Raw genomic sequence first — 13820 nt, 5'->3', positions numbered from 1 at the left:
TAACATAATGAAGAGTGGATATTACATTCAATATGTGTGTATATTAAGCCTACTTAATGAAAAACTTATTCCTTCTAATAATAATATTATTTCATTAAAATAACCAGTTAAGTTACACCCTTACCCACCGGCTTATAGCTAAGTAATTACAGAAAATGTGTTCATAAATTAAAGTAATTAGAATTAATGATAACTTATTTGATTGACATATTTGCTTTGGAGCCAACTTTATTTATTAAAACATAATACAACTCAAGTTTAATTTAAAAGATTAATAGCAATACTACATTATGTTGAATTTTTTCATATTTTTTACTATCAAAATGCTTATTAAAGTTAACATTTTTAAGTATTCTTTGGAATTAATTTTATACGCTAAACGTCTGGACTTATATTACAAAAAGTTTTTTAAATGAATTGCTTTCTTGGTAGCTAATAGTTGAAGCCTGCGTAGTTTGTGATTGGTAGGTAGTTATGAAAAGTAGTTTATATATTATGTATGTATAGTCAGTCAAATTATGTCGTATGTAGGTAAAGAAAATATTTTCGACAGCTTTTGTTTTACCTTTTTTTTTTTTTGAGGGAGGAAAATCATCGAATGACTTCACCCGCCTTGGGTGAGGCGAGAGGGAGTGTCAGAGTCTTACTGACTAAAACCACCCTGTTTCTTCTCCTGCCTTGAGCCGGAGCCCCGGTAACCCGTGCCTAACCTTTACCTAACCGTGCTATATCAATTACATAACTATAAAACACGAAATGCATCACCAACTTCAAACTTTTTGCCCACAAATTCCCTAATTACCCCTTCCCATAGTCCTTTTTGGAATATAACCGTGTTCTCCCATCGCGTGGCGTGCATATAAGTAATTATAATGCAACACTCGACCACCTGCAGGTATTTAGGTTAATTTCCAGCCTTTTGAGCCCCACCAACCGGCTACATCGTCCTTATTGAATTTTCCACATAAGAGAATATTATACCTGTGCCTGTGTACAAGTGTCAAGTAAATGGTTTAAGTGCAGTGTTGGTATAAGTAGGGGTAATAATGGCTGCTTTTATAAGCGTTTTAGATTATATGTATTGTTTATTCAATCGTATAAAATTATATCGATTAGGATTCTTTGGGAATGAAGATTTAAGGTCAAAACATACTAAACAATCATGGCTCCGGCTCGGTTCTGGCTCAACTCTGGTATAGCGTTGTTTCGAATTGAGGCTACCGCTAGCTGTCAGCGTGCTTACGACGTGCCGACGGCGAGCTGCTAGCACTCGATGCGACGTTGTTTCGCCCCCGCCCGGGTCGCTATCGGCGAGCAGTAAGCACGGGGCCCGCGTGCTTTCAGTGGGCGGACTGCAAATTGGAAGCACGCGGTGCTTGTGGCGAATTAGGTCTAACTGGCTTTTCATATACATATATGACTCTGTACTACAATTTAACTATGAACATTCTTATGAGCATTACTCACAACTTCACAACATTAAAAAAAAGTCGAAATTAAAAGCTTTAATACCCTGACCTCCTTTACTCATTCACAAGAGTACACTCTTAATGTTTTTTTCTTCTGTTTCAGGTACAAACAGTTGTAACTTCCACGCGAATCTCGAGACAAAAGGAAAGCTAGACTTGCTTTCACGAAAATTCTTCCACGCCTCGCTTTTTTCACATACTATTGTAAGTCTGAAGTTTCAGTTACAGTTCTACCGTGTCCTATAATCTTAGTTTTGTTCTTTTTCTTTTAAAGGCGTAGGTAAAGATTAACTTATTTGATATATGTATTGTATAGTATATAGAGTGATTCTTTTTTAATTAGATTTTGTAGACTTCGTGTCAAAAACTTCGTGTATAAATGTTATGTTAATGGAAAGAATGCAACGCAATGTAAAGAAAAGAGACAAGTCTCACATGTTTCGCCCCCTAGCTTTCTATAATATGAGTTTAGTCTTAACACACATAATAACGTTCCTTAATAAATTGAAAGGATCTCATACATAAAATGTAGCTGCTTTACATCATACCGTTTAAGATTAGGCTATAAACTTTATTGGCTTTATTACGTCAAGGTTTCAAGCAAAAACCCGAGCTCACCCCTTACACAGCAACCGTCATCAAAACGACACTTACCCCGCAACACGTGTCACACAAATTTGTATCATATTTGTACAGCGTCAAAGTTGCAATTTGTGTGATAGATGTTGGTACAGGGACATCTTTGATGTGCACCCTCTTGCCTGGAGCAGTCAAAGTCTTTCGTAGATAAAGTGCATTTCGATATTAGAAGTTTTAAAAATAGTTTTAAAGTGAAATTTATGGTATGAAATTGTTTTCTTGGTTCAAAGAAAGAGGTGTTTGTACCCTAAAGAGTATAGAGCGGGTGTACACGTACGGGGTGTTTTGTTGTGCTACTGGATTTTATTCGAATGCAGAATGGAATTCCTTTTGTGTAGTTTCGGCTTTATGAATGGCTTTTGATTGGTGTGCTATAATTTGTACTCGTTTGATGTCGGTTTGCAACGGGGACGATGTAAAGAATTACTCTTGATTAATAAACATTCGTTTGAATTGTTTTCATTTGTTTTATCAACCTCTCTGTTGAAATATTATTAAAATTAATTTAGAAAAAATATAGTTTTAACGAGATAATTTGATAAAGTTTTGAATAAGTTTCAAATTATTAGTTGCGAGCAAAGACACACTTAAGAACTAGCTAGCAATAAATCGAGAAACAGTTAAAATATTTACCCACAGAGATCTCGAACAAAGGTTTCAATTCTATTTCAACAGATTACACAAACCGATATATTCGACTACTATTTACATTGAACAGAATTAGTTTGACTTTACACAATGGCATATAAAGTTACAAAGATGGCCGCCAAATTATATGGCACTTGGAAACTGATTTGAACAATAGTGTACCCACTTAGAAATTACTATAGGAATGTTTTAACAAGAAAATTGACCTGTAAACTATGTCGAGGACCCTATAAGGGTTGGACACAAACTCGGCAACTAGTTTACCATATTCTGATTACCCAAGGGACCAAGTTTGGTCGTACGAATGTTGGAATGGATTCCAGGGTAGCTGGAATTTTAGTGATTTGTTATGTTGTACATTGTGTGTTATTATTATTGTGTGTTAATGATGTAATATCTGATTATGATGTTACAAAGTCATAGACAGTATACTTGATAAAATCCAGGGTATAGAAATTCGGTTAAAAAAAAATAATGGAAGGAATTTCAGACTGTTATGCAATTGTGTATGGTAATAGACTCACTTTCTAACCACCACACTCAGAGTCATTTAACGTTTACTTAACCTAGTCCTAAGTCTAGAGAGTATGGCAGTAATATCATTGTCACAGTCAAATTGTAGAATAAGTTAATTTATTTTTAAATAAGTTATTTTATCATCAAAATAAGACTGTATAACAAATTACACTTCTATAAATCACTACAATATTCGCTGAAACGAGTTAACAAAATAGCTAGTCAGTATTACAAGTGAATCGGAACATACAATTAAGTTCACTTGTTCAGTAATATCGAGTATATCACCTGAATATTTTCTCCCGTAAATTAACTTCGATTCCTGGTAGTGCCCTGTATAATAATCGTAATAGCATTACTAACGATATAGACAATTTGGTATTACGTTTCGAATTCATAAGTTACTAGTTAGGGTGAATACTTAGTTAAAGTGAAGTGTAATTTTAGTTAAACTCAGTAAGATGTGTAGAAGTTTGATTTTTCTTAATATCAATTCTTTAAGAGACTAAATTGTATGGGATGCGGATTTCACGTTAAGTAAATGATCTTTCCTAATCCAATAGGTATAGAAAACCGATAACATAATAATTAATTTAAAGTTAAAAGTTAAAGTAAAGTTATAATAAAATTAAATATCTGTACTCCAATTTCGTGAACGTTATTTTCAAATTCTACTGGCTTGCTGTAACCACGATCATTGTGTCTTGATTATTACCTATGACAATAAAAATTATACGTTATAGTATACCAACAGAATCTCAAAAAATATCAAAACAAATCCAAAAATAATAGGACTAAAAATAATCACGATTTCCTTCACGTTAAGAAATCCCTGATCCTATCACAATTGTTGCTATGAGCAATGCACAATATACCCACTCTATTGTGTATATTAAATGTACCGAGGATCCAGTACTCGATTCGTCACTGGAATCGGATTATCCGATTATTTGTAAACTCGGATTCGCGAATGAATCGGATCTCCTTGAGCACACTCGCTCGTTATCTTACCTTGTTACATTTTGAATGTTCTATATTTTACATTTTGATAAAAAGGATTAAAAAAACAACAATTTTTAAAAATAGAAATGGAATGTGTCTGGTGTATTATTGTTTATTATATTATATACTACTCAATGTCCGCGGTTTCATCAATCACGCTAAAACTACTGAACGGATTTTGATAAAATTTGGTATACAGACAAGGTATGAGCTGACTTAGGTAATAGGATACTTTTTATTTGCCGGGAACGCGGGCGAAGCCGACAGAAGCTAGTGAAATTAATAAGGTTTGGGTTATTAGTTTTGAAAATAACAATATTGGAATGGATAGATTCTTCCTTTATATATTTTTCTATGTTATAGTAACCTTCAGCAGTCAATTACTATATCAAACAAGGAAGTTTGAACTTATTTTTTTCCGTAATAAAACATAACTTACTGTACTCTCTTACATAAACAAACAAACAAACACATCTGTAATATCTATGTAGATGTGTCTCCCTAAGCACGATTGTATACAAAACATTTCTTTTTTTTTCGAATACTCGATAAAGCTCTAACTCACTTAATGTAGGGAGTTGTAACGAGTTGGCTGGCATATTCGAGTTGAAATCGAAATTGTTTCGGTATTCGATTTAAACGATTTGCGAACACAATATTTTTTATATGGCTTTTTATTGCATTCGTTGCTATGTTTTTAGTTGACGATATTTTTGAATCAGTGTTTTTTATTTTTAAAATGAAAATGACTTGATCTAGCTTTGATTTAGGTCTTCGTAAAAGAAAACTAAAAAAACAAACCATATTTTTATCTAAATCGGTGATCTGTTTACTGAAATATTAAGTGTCGTTTCCTCGAAACCCTACACTACATTAAAGGAATAAACTTAACACGAACAAATATTAATAAATACGGCCAGGCACCGTCGACTTATCTTTTAATTTTCCCAAGCTTTTAGCGGAAAATCGCAAAACACATTCACTATCTGTTTTATGCAGAAGTATAAACAGATTACATGATTTTCTTATGATGGTCTTACTTTAATGGATTCGCCTGTTTGTCGAACAACTTTCGTAGGAATCACTTAATCTGCCACTCTGGGGATATATTTTTATGTGATTTATGAACGAGTGACGCCAACTCGGCTAGACGAAAACATTTATTTTGGATTTTCTCAAGTATTTTATGGGAGATGGGGCGAGGAGCGAGGAGTTCGTTTGGTTATTGTCCGTGACACGAGTCGTTCCCCGGTCGTGAATGGTCTTGATGTCACATCTCCATATTTACATGTACTGATGGCTGATGGCACTCCTGTTTTCATATTGTTATGCCTGTTGTGTGTTATTTATTCTTTCTTCCGGACGTCGAGAGTCGATTGTTGTGGAGAGGTCGTTGAACTATTTCTGGGATAGGTAGTTATTTATTTTTGCTTTGTGTTAGGTACTGTGTCTATTTATTTTTCACGTCTTTTCTATCATGTTAAGTATATTTGATTGGCTTTTAACAATGTTTTTGGCAAACAACTAGTGATATACCATTACAATATTCTTGACCAATAATTTTCCTGTAAACACAATGTCATTTAAGGCCAGGACAGACAGGTTTTGTACAGCTAAACTATCTGAATCCCATTCTAATGCAGCTGTCGTGTGATTTTACCGTATTGGCTTAACGCTTCTTGGAAACTGACAGCCTAGAAATTAGGGAGCTGAGTTTGAGACAGTTGGACTGTATTATTGTTGGCAATTGTAACTGTTTTGCACCTGTGTGTACCAGGGTTTATATTCGAAGGGAGAATGTTGCTTCACTGTCATTTGTTTATGTTTTAAAAGCGACATTTATGTTGTGATTGTGTTTTTTATGAATAAACATTCAACACACTTTTTTAACTCTTTTAAGCACAATTTATACAACATTTTGTATGTAATTCTATGCGGTCGGTCTTCGGTTGCGTATATGGGTCAACAATAAAGCTGTAAAATGAACAAAAACCAATAAATTACATGAAAACTATGATGAACACATGCGTTATATCAAAACCTAACAATCTGTGGCTACTCAACTGTTTAACAAGGAAACTAGAACATGTTTATAGCAATATTCCGATGGATAAACTGTTGACTAACGATACACAAGATACTTGGTATGTTAACTTAACACGATTGTAGGACAAGCATGTTTGTGTTAGTTTCAAGTTAACAGCAACAATATTGATAGTTGGGATGCATTTCTGATACATGGCTTGCCGGCGAAAGTAAAGGTTTGTGTATTAATGTGCAAGATGTGTTCTTGTGTAGAGGAATATATTTTGATATATATAGATATTTATATATGTGTCAGATGATAATAAGTCAAAGATATAAGTCATGAGATATCTTCTGCTTAGCGCTGCTACTATTTGTACAGCGATCAGGTTTTCTGTATTTATTTCACATCAACAGCCTATTAGGGGCCATTGCTGACCAAAGCCTCTTCTCGCATGGAGAAGGTTTGAGCTTTAGTCATCATGCTTGTTCATGATTTCAAACCTATAATTAGTATTTATAACCCCAGGTTTCACCACATCTCACCCTGGCGAGAGAAAGTGTGGGAGAGCCATGCTTCGGCACGAATGGGCCGGCTCGACCGGAGTGATACCACGGCCTCACAGAAAACCGACGTGAAACAACGCTTGCGTTGTGTTTCGTTGTGTGAGTGAGGTTACCGGCGGCCCAATTCCCCCCTTCCCAATCTTCCCCATCCCCATTCCCGAACAACAACCCTTAAATTCCTAACTCCCAAAAAGCCGGTAACGCACTTGTAAAGCCTCTGGTGTTTCAAGTGTCCATGGGCGGCGGCAATTGCTTACCATCAGGTAATACGTCTGTTCGATTACCGGCATGTACCATAAAAAAAGAAGCCATAGGATGATTTTCCTCCCTTAAAAAAATTGGTCACGGTGTTTTCCATTCACCGTTAGTCAGTGGTGTCTAAATAATCTTAGAAACTACATATAATTCGGAAAAAGACACATTGGTACGTCGTACCCGCACTCTCATGCACAAAAAGATACCTCCGGGTCACCATAATATTGTCTGTAATTATTTAATCGAACTAAATAACTAAATTCTCGTGGTAAAATCAGTTTTCAAAATCCTTATTTGAGACCTAATGAATGACGCACTTATTCCAGAATTCGGAGATTCCTTCTTCAAGAAATAGGCCACAATCATTCAAAGTACCAGCATTGCCATAAAAAGGTTTCAAAGAGCACATTTTTCATACAAATTATCGTCTATATTTTTGCTTCTGTTACTACCATTAGCGGATGGAACAGCAATAACTTCGGAATAGAAAAGCGTCCATCCACACAGACATGGCTAATTTAGCCTAATGCTTGGCTACCCTCGTCTGTATTAACCATTAAACATTAACTTGTGACATGCTTAATTCGCTAAGTGCCGTGGTCAGTCCTTGGGCAGCGGTCCCAGTGGGCGCGGGATTCTAATTACTTTTAAATGTGCCCTTTTTTGGTAAGAGTAGGTTAGTTTTGTACGTGTATTTTTTTGGGTATGCTTACGTTGTTTTGTTATTAAGTTAAGTTGCGTGTTATTGGAAAAGGTAGACGTTTGAACTAATTTTGTTTTATTGAAATTCATACTAGTATTTTTTTTAAATATGATCAGTAAAATGTATACGTCCGTAAGAATGATTATTGTCAACGAATTGGAAAATGTTGAAAATAAATTAATATAAATTAAAAATCTATTTTTTCTATAAAACAAAGTTGACAAATGTAAATTTCGGGGCCGAATGTTGGCAACGCCATTAAGCTGAAACCTTTTTAGTTTTACGGCTAGTGCGTAAATAATAAATCACCTAAAAAACTTCCAACATTAATTTAAACTCGCTCAATTAGTTGTGTACCCGCTCACAAAGGGACTACAACCTTTAACGGATCGTAGAAATGACCAAAATGTATTACCCTATTAACTTGACCACCTTTGTTTAAGTAAATCTGGGGGCTTGAGTTGAGTTTAAATTATTTATTCAGCCGTAAAGGTCAGCAACAAATGTCTTTGGAAGTCTGGGACAAGCTTTCGTGAGCCGCTGTGGTTAGGAATGACAATGTCGGAATTTTAAATGTGATGAGCGGTCAATGAGTTGCTGATTGACTTTCGAGATTTGTGTGGGGGAGTCTCTCTGTATTGTTTCGACAGATTGATGGTGTAATGTTCAATTGTGCGTTGTCATTTAGAAACAAACCTTTATCTTTATATACGTTGTATTAAGACAAAGGATAAAGACCTCATACAAAAGTTGCTAATTACCACTTATTACTTGGAATTTTTTCACATTGGGTACAGTAATTTCTATCATAAAGAAAACCAGGTAAAATTCCCAGACAATATGACACGTCAAACTGTCTTTTAACCACAAAATATAGCCTGTATATACTTTGAACAGGGTAGCCGGTATATGATAGCCTTTGTTCGAGGCATGCGTCACTATTTTTGGCAGGAGGACCGTGGAAGGGTGCTCGATAGTACTCAGCGAGGTTCCACGTAGGGGAGCGTGAGGTTCTATATGTATAGCCATATATACTAAGTGCATAAAGGAAAGATAATTGCTGATGAGAAGCTTTTGCGCTTTAATGAGATCTCGTGGAAAAATCTATTCTAGTTCTTTTGTAATGATGGTTTTTTGTGTCGCTGTTTATATTGCTTTTGATAAACGTAAATGGTTAGTTATAAGTGCTGTGTGCTCTAAACATTTTTTTTATGGTAAACGAGCAGAAGGATCGATAATCACTGTCGCCTATGAACACCCGAAACACCAGAGGCGTCATAATGGCGTTTCCAGCCTTTTGGGGGTTAGGAATTTAAGGATTGTTGGAGAATCGGGGATTGAGATGCTTGGGAACATTCGTGCCGAAGCACGGCTCTCCCACACTTAAACACTTTAATAATTTAGTTTAAATTAAATACATTCTTTCATAAGAATCTACGACAACTCTAGATTCTCACGATAATATTATCATACAAATTAAAAATTGATTAGATTATCTACAATATAATCTAAACTGTGAAATCTTTAGATATCTAATCTAATCTATGCACATCTCTCTATGAAACTGATAACATTGAAATAACCAGTTTTATCTAGTAAGATATCAATTAATGGAGTCTTACTAACAATAACTTTAACTTTCGATTTGTAATTACTACAGCCTACTTTAAAAAAAGGGTACTGCTTTTTTAATACTTTTATCTTCAAGTCTTGTTTCGTTTTTAAAAATTTTAGTAAACGGAGTTGTGTTCTAGTTTTTGTTACTTCTAATTAATCTCCATCTTTGAAAACGTCATTAGCAATTTTTGTATTAAAATCAGCTTGGCCTAATTGAAAAAGTTTACAGGGTCAAAAAATAATATTAATGAAAGTCGCGTCGCGTCGTTAAAAAGTAACGCTTTAATAAATAATTTGTTCAACAAACGGGGTTTGTAGGAATAAAACAACAACAAAAATAAAATATTTCTTTTTGTAAAATCTCAAAAAGACAGACTTCAAAAAAGGAGGTTCTCAGTTTGACCTATATGTATGTATGTTTGTGCGGGGTTATCTTGCGTTTGGCTGAACCAATTTTGATTTAGGCTGAACCGGTTTTCAGCATAGTAGTTTCTAGACTTAGAAGAAGGTTTTAGGTACGTAAAATATATACTACTTGTAAAAACATGAATTTAAATGTTAATTTTCCTTAAAAAAAGAAGGATCGCACTTAACATTTAGTAATTAATTTAGATCTAGCTAAAAAAATTGTTGAATAAAATCGATTTGCCCAATACAAATAATAACGCGCAATGAATTAGGTTTCAAAATCACACCAGTAACTAAAGGATAAAAAATGTAGAAAAGACTTGCTCTAAACAAACTATAGTTTCAACCTTAACATACTAAGACCTCCTATATCCTAGTCTATTATTCAGGGCACCTACAGAAGAGGCGGCAACTAGCAAACTAGATAACTTTTATAAGGACTAAGTTAGATGAATCTTGACTGCATAATGACACAGATTAAAAGTTGTTGATTGTGAAAATTCAAACTTTGGTTCGGACTGGGGATACCTATTAATATAATCTCTATTATGAAGGTAGGAAGGTTCATAAATAAAGATTAGATGGACATAAGCTCTTTTAATGTTAGGGTGTAGTAGGTCGAAGGGTTTATTAAAATTAGGACAGGTTTTAGTAAATGAAACTAATCGTGTTGACGGTTTGGATGATAGTGCGTGTGTGGAATTGATTGGGGCTCATTTTGCATTTTGGTACATTTGCAATTTCATCCGTAGTAAGTAGGTGTTGTGTTTAGGTAGGTTGTATTTGGTGTTTAGATCGTATCTAGATTTTGTTTTGTTTTTTTTTTAAACGAGTAGATGTATTACTTTATGGTATGCAATCGCCCCCGCCCTTGGACACCAGAAACACCGTTATAAGTACGTTGCCGGCCTTTGGTGGGGTTAAGAATTTTAAGGTTTTTCGGGAATCAGAGGAGTAATTGGGCCTTCGTTTCAATGTAGATTTAAGTAGCTTCTAAACATATTAAACAGAATTTACTAGAATTTTCATAATGTTTTGATAATGAATTGTTTGAACACTCTGTGTCGTAAAAATACATGTACCTATATACCTATGTACACAATTAAAATAAAATAAAGTACAGTTAAGACACATTAAGAAAAATAAAATATACGCAACATCAAAAATTGTTCTCGTAATAATTGCAACAACAACCAAATAGTATCAAGACTATTTCCAGCATCCCCACACATCGAACTACACGGACATAAGCCCGCGACCCATCCAAGGGGCGTAATTAACGCCGCCTGCCCTCTATCAATAACAGATTAGCATGTAAAAGCGAATGGCCTAATGGTTTGTGTGTGTCCGTAATTGGCCCATAAATTCTAGTGGACATCACTTTATATTGTCTTCGTATAAAACTATCAAAACTATCGCGTTGTGCTTTAATTTTATTGTTATTACCTAGGTTTTTTTTAACATTCTGTGTATGTCACTACTGCTTCTGAAAATTGTTAAATATTTTGTTTATATTATAAATAAGTTGTCTTATAATTAGAATATTCTTTGAGCTCCTATCGCCTGTGAGACGGGAATATTCCCAGTATAGACATATTAATTTTGTAAGGTCTTATCGCTTAGTTAAAGTTAGTAAGTGGCAAAATGTGAGCAGTTATTCGAGTTTCATATAACTAAAACCTTAGTTTTAGTTTTTGAAATAGATAATATTATCAAGGATTGTATTTTTATGTATGCCCTCATAATTATGTTCAAAAAGAAGGTGTTGTAGGATCCTAGAGACGAGTTAATCGCTTTTTTATCATCGCAATATCTCAAGCGAAAAGTCTACTTTAGTCAAGTTTAAGTGCCAAAATTATACCATAAACATCTCACCGAAACAGTTGACTCGTATCCCCTATAATTTCAAACAACAATTTCGATTCTAAAGGAACTTAATCATACAACTAAGTCGTGCCCACTCCATTAATGCACATGCACCCAGTAATATTAGCCAGGTACTCAGACCAACCAGTATAACCTGACCGTTGGTTGTGTAGAAAGGTCATACAAAGCGGGGCCAAGATAAACTGGTTTTGTATAGCTTCATGTGCAGCCAGGTACTCTCAAAGGAGTTTCTAAGTCGACCTGCAACTTCATTGGGCTCAGTCAATGGACCAAATTGCGAGGTAATACAGTCCTGGCACGTCCAAGACAGCTACTGATTAAGCTAGCTTACTTGTTCATAAATTATGTTTGTATTTATTTGGAACTTGATATGGGAGTTTCGGTTTTATTGGTATTGGGTTATGTGTCTTTGTTGTATGATCATTAATGTAGATAGTGTTGTCAAAATAGAGGGTTAAATTTTTAAGCACTTTCATTGATTACGCGGAGCTGCAAACTACCTAGCGGAGTACCAGGCTTTCGACTAGAAAAGTAGGAGTAGGAACAGGGTGATTTTTACTCAGTAAGAGTCTGACACTAACTCTCGATTCACCCTAGGCGGAAAAGGCATGGGATGATTCTCACTCCGCAAAAAAGTCCCAATTTTTGTGTGAGTGTAAATATATTTCTTCTTCTTTTAACTCATAAGTAGTTAGGTATATACCCACTCTGTCACACATAAAAGTAACGTAAAACATAACAAAACGTATTCACAGTAAAAGTCTTGCAGTATATAAAAAACTTAATTCCAATCAATAAATACAAGAGCAAAGAATACACACAACATTACCTCTGAAATCTTCAAAATTAACACAAAACAAGGTAACACAAATTACTCATCAAGATCAATAACATTAATATCACCTTCTCCACACATAACGAATACCAATCCCAAGAACTGATATGTAGATGGTTACCTCATTCGCCTTTGTCAGTCAATAGAAAGTTCCAAGTTCTAGGTAACTTCATGGTCACCGCTTCATACTGAATATCGATCGGGTCTCGTTACATCAAGATAGGTACTTGTAAATTTGGTTACCAACGAATTCTGAGTCCCTTGTAAACATTATTTACTCAATAAACCAAGCTTCAATGTTTAATAAGTTAGTTAGAAAATTCATCTTCCAAGTACAATCGGCGAATTTTGTCCTTGATCTAGAGTTAAGTTGTTTAGCTTTTAAAGTGTTAAGTTTTTAGTGAGAACTTAAGTATTTTTTGAGCTGTTGTATTTGAGAGTGCAATATACCTATAGTACCTATAGCTACTTTAGTGAAATTGTTATTGACAATATTGTTAATGTCTTTCGTATTAGAGTTGCTTTTTGATTGTCATCAATACGATTATATGTCTCCTAAGACTAAAGACTAATTCGAAAGCTATATAGTACCTTCCAGAATACATTACAGACAAGTTTCGTACAATAGGCACCTACAATACAGTTTAGCAAACAGAAAATCAAACGTATCACATAACATTAACTAACTTAACCCAACAACAAAACTATCGTAAAATAATTCAATAGTTTCAGGATAAACTAACCCCATGAAATACGAGAATAACAAAGCTTGATAAAGCCAGTATTTAATTACTGAGAAAACAATAGAGATAGTATTTCATATCAAAATTAGTTTAACACAATATCTTAGAAATACATCACAATGGTAGAATATAATATGTAAAGTAAAGAATATTACATAATATATTAGTAGCTTTGAGTTGGGTACCGACCTTGTTATACAGAACAGAAGCAAATATTCCGTTTCCATAGCAACAATTGATGTTTTGTGGATTCCTGTAATCGTCTCGTATTGTGGAGCCTTTTTATTTCGTTTTAGTTGGGAAAAAGAGATTTAAACACTACAATGTAAGGATAATAAAATTTCTCACCGTCTCGTGTTGAACAAGTGTGAGATTGCGAAACGATTTACACATAAAGCGTACCTCAAAAAAGGATAGCATAAAAACCCGGCTAAATGTCTCCTTACACGGCGATAACACAGCAAATAATTTAACCAAACACATAAATAAAGGGAGAAAAAGAGAAA

The 13820-nt window shown here is 34.5% G+C and overlaps 1 protein-coding gene across 5 annotated transcripts in view; it reads left to right on the top strand.

Moving 5' to 3' along the window:
• Nucleotides 1-13820, top strand: part of LOC118265860 (semaphorin-1A) — a 337918-nt gene that overhangs the window by 74864 nt on the left and 249234 nt on the right. The window lies entirely within an intron of this gene.

Source organism: Spodoptera frugiperda, chromosome 7 (genome assembly GCF_023101765.2).
Source record: "Spodoptera frugiperda isolate SF20-4 chromosome 7, AGI-APGP_CSIRO_Sfru_2.0, whole genome shotgun sequence".
NCBI lineage: Eukaryota > Metazoa > Arthropoda > Insecta > Lepidoptera > Noctuidae > Spodoptera > Spodoptera frugiperda.
Note: the sequence above shows the minus strand (reverse complement) of the source record. Positions and strands in the feature narration are given on the sequence as shown.